This window comes from Rhinopithecus roxellana, chromosome 13 (assembly GCF_007565055.1).
Source record: "Rhinopithecus roxellana isolate Shanxi Qingling chromosome 13, ASM756505v1, whole genome shotgun sequence".
Classification (NCBI taxonomy): Eukaryota; Metazoa; Chordata; class Mammalia; order Primates; family Cercopithecidae; genus Rhinopithecus; species Rhinopithecus roxellana.
Window position 1 is genome coordinate 73,106,975 of NC_044561.1, and position 4,468 is coordinate 73,111,442.

Sequence of the window (4,468 nt, forward strand, 5' to 3'; positions counted from 1 at the left end):
CACAATGGATGAAGCAGGCTCACCTCTGGGCCAATGCCCAGCTCCGCTGACTCACACCATTTAATCACAGGCAATTAGTGTGACTGACAGCCCTAATTAAGCTCTTACCTGAACAGGCTCCTTCCAGCTGCAACCTTGCAGGGAGCGGCTGCCCTACCTTTGATGCTTTTGATTCGGTCCCTTCTTATCAGGGTGGTTTTCTGTCTCATCCAAATTTCCTCATCACCTTTAATGAACATTTTCATCCCATTTCTTCTAACGATTTTAAGATGCTGGTGCAAGGCGTTCACTTGAGGAAAAAAAAAAAGTTACTGTATTGTCAGTCAAGCAGGCTCATCAGTACAGAAAGAGGGCTTTGCCTCAAAATTGGCAGATGCTTCGAACAGCCTTTGATTCATCAGTGTTTTCGTATCTGACAATATTGGTGTTTGGCCATAGAGGCTTCTGAGGGCAGTCCTGCCCTTTCTCTATTCTTTAAAAGTGAGACCTAATTTCTTGAGTCTTTGAAAGTAGACTTTTTGGAAGGGATTAATGAAGTACAATTGAAGAAAAAAAATACTTCGCATTTTAAAATATTTGAGCTTTTCTGACTTCTATGATGGAATGCATTTAAAGCACAAATGGACAGTGAAATCGTATGTAACTCCATTCGAGTTGTGGTTCCCTTCAGTTGTGTTGTAAGATTTGGAGCAAAGTTCATAAGCATCTTGAAGGGTTTTCTTCATCGGTTGCATCAACCAACATGTATTTCCTATACTGGCTATCTTTTTGGTGACAGTCACAGTGCTCTTGTCTATGTCTGCTTTGGGGACAAGACAAATATGCAAAGACTTCTTTTGTTGACGTTCCATAGTTCACAGCTTTGGGGACAAAACAAATATGCAAAGACTTCTTTTGTTGACGTTCCATAGTTCACAGCTTTGGGGACAAGACAAATATGCAAAGACTTCTTTTGTTGACGTTGCATAGTTCACAGAGGTTTTCAACTGAGGTTCATTCTTCTACTGCTCACTGCCTTAGCTCTTGGGCCTTTCCCTTCTCACACGTCTTGCTTTCCTGGACCAGCCCTGAGCCCTCGGTTTGTGGTTTACTTTAATGGCCTTCTAACTAGTCTATCTTGCCAGTCCCCATGACAGTATTTATTTATTTATTTATTTGTTCATTAATTAATGATACAGGGTCTTGCTCTGTATCCCAGGCTGGAGCAAAGTGGTGCAATCACGGATCACCGCAACCTTGACCTTCTGGGCTCAATGGATCCTCTCACCTCAGCTTCTTGAGTAGCTGAGACTACTGGTATGCACAAACACACTTGGTATTTTTTGCTTTTTTAGAGACAGGATCTCGGTGTCTTGCCCAGGCAAGTCTCAGGCCCTTGGCTTCAAGTGATCCTCCCACCTCCACCTCTCAAAGTGCTGGGACTGCAAGCATACCCCACCTTGCCCGGCTCCCATACCAAGGTCTTCATCCTGTATTTGAAGGCCTCCTTCACTGGTGACCCTGCTTCATACTACTCATGCAGCCATCTTCCACTTCTCTTCCGTTGGACTCCTACCCAGCTTCTCAGGGAGGCAGGCTTCACCACCTCCCCTTGCTAATCTTACTCTGGAATCCTTGTGTTCCCATCCCACTGCCACAGGATGTCCCTCTACATTCTTCAAGGTTGTCAAAGGCTCACCAGGACCTGGGGCCCACTGGGATCTCCTGTGCTTCTCGCTGCAAACAAAGTAACACTGGCATGCATTGAGCCTACTTGTGCTGGGCATTGAACCTCACGGAGCTCATTCATCCACTGCAGGCCATGGCCCTAGGAGTGAAGAACTCTAAACTCTTCACAGAGGAGGACACGGAGACCAGAAAGGTCCACACGTCCACCGTCAGGCAGCCATCCAGTGGTGAAGGCGGCTAATGTGCAGAGGTCCCCGGGACGAGAGGTCGTGCCCCCCACCCATGCCACGCTGTCCCCGCCAGCTGAGTCCCACATGCTGACATCATTCACGCTCTGCAGAGTTGTCACATGGCATCGCCACCTCAGCTGTGGCCTGATCTGCTCATTCGGGCTGGAAAATCTGCATAGCAAAGAGGGTGGTCCCCATCCCCAACTTGCCTTAATGAGGGCTTTACAGATGGAAAAAGAGTGATTTAATGACCATGGAAATAATTAGTTAACTTATGAGCACTGTAGGAGTTAGCCAACCACTTACACTGCTGTCTCCACTAGCTACTTGCATTTCAGATGGAAAATGACCAAATGACCATGTCCGGGTAAGATTCTGCAAACTCGATTTGTCTAATTGTTTTCACAAATGTGGTTTCTCACTCATGTGAGATGGAGGGAGAGGGAAGGCTGTGCTGTGGATTTCTGTGATGATACAGCCTGATCTATGTCTTACTGTCCTTTAGAATAGAAGTCCACAAGCCTCCTCGGTGGGTGTCTTTCAGCCACGCTTGTGTTGCCACTCTCATAGCTGTCAGCAGTGGCTCTTGCTGACGGGTTCAAGCCAGAGTACTGTTCACCATCTCTTTGCCTCCTGAAGTAGTTTTTTTGGGTTTAATTGACACACTGGTGTGGGGAGACCATGGTAGCTGTGGCTTCCTTTTCTATAGGGGAGAACATTCAGACTGTTTATTCCTCAGATGTGCTGTGCAGCCTATGAAAGAGGCTGTCCTCCAACTTCCCACCTTGAGCCTGCAGTGGGAGGATGCACTGCCATACAGGCTTGAATGAGTTACAGACACTTTCACTGAGCCCAGGCAAGTGCCCCTGGTGGAGGGTTTTTTTTTTTTTTTTTTTTTTTTTTTTTTTGAGACGGAGTCTCGCTCTATCGCCCAGGCTGGAGTGCAGTGGCCGGATCTCAGCTCACTGCAAGCTCCGCCTCCCGGGTTTACGCCATTCTCCTGCCTCAGCCTCCCGAGTAGCTGGGACTACAGGCGCCCGCCACCTCGCCCGGCTAGTTTTTTGTATTTTTTTTTTTAGTAGAGACGGGGTTTCACCGTGTTCGCCAGGATGGTCTCGATCTCCTGACCTTGTGATCCGCCCGTCTCGGCCTCCCAAAGTGCTGGGATTACAGGCTTGAGCCACCGCGCCCGGCCGGTGGAGGGTTTTTAGAAGTTGCACAAGTGTGCAAGCCAGAAATCCAGCCAGGAAATCCATCCTTTAGAGGAAAAGTGTGACATCATCTCACAAACCATATTTACAACAAATGGGCCTCACCACCTAGTGCTAATATGAACTCTCATGCACATTTGTTGAGCACTTACTATGTGCCAGGGACTGTGCTGAACATACATTATTTCATTGCATCTGCATAGTAACCTCATGAGGAAAGCTTTATCTTGCTAGTTAAGGATGTCAAAACTGAAGCTCCAAGAACTTAAGTAATTTACTGTGATATTGTGAAATATGTATTTGTTTTTTGTTTAGGTTTCTGGCATGCAATTCCTGAAATCCTTGGAGTCTTCAACATACTATCCTTTTATATGCTAATGCAAATCTTTTTGTATGTGTATCTGTGTATCATTTGTATGCTAATGCATACTATATATACTATATATCGCATATATATCATTATACACTCTTTGTATACAGGAACCCTCTGTACTATCTTTGCAACTTTTCATTAAATCTACAATTACTCTAAAATTAAAAGTTTATTTTAAAATATAGAGCTCTTTTTATTGAGAAGAAAACCCTTATGACAAACTCATCAATTAGCAAAAGATAAAACACCTGGGTAAAATTTGGTACCTTTCTTGGTCACATACATCCACTGGATTTTAATTTAAATTTCAAGGTTCTTGATATATGGATATTGGGAACTGGAAGAGACCTACAAGGTTTTCTACCCTTTAATTTTTTCCTTTTTAATGTATGTATACATAGAGCTCTCTGTATACAGAGAGCGTATAAGTGCCTAAGCACATAACTATATATATTATATATGATATAGATGTATATATCTATTAGATATGATATATAGCACATGATTATATAAAGCATTATATGCTATATATCTATATGATATAAGCATATAACATATATGATTATATATGTATATAACATATATAATTATTTATGATATAATATACATAACTACATATAGATAGATAACCTATAATGATATAAGCACATAAGCATGTAACGGTAGCTTCCAGAGGGAGCTGGTTGCTGAAGACCAAGACATAATTCAAGGGTTGGGACTTTAAGCCCCATCCCCAACTTCTAGGGAGGGGAGAGAGACTAAAGGTCAGGTTGATGACCAACGACCAAGGGTTTAATTGATCATGCCTATGTATAAAGCCTCTGTAAAACCCTAAGAGAACTGGGTTTGGAGAGCTTTTGGGTAGCTGAACACAAGGAGGGTCCTGAAGAGTGGCACTCAGGGAGGGCACGGAAGCTCTGCGCTCCTTCCCCCATACCTCATCCTACACATCTCTTCATCGGGATCCTTTGCAATATCCTTTATAA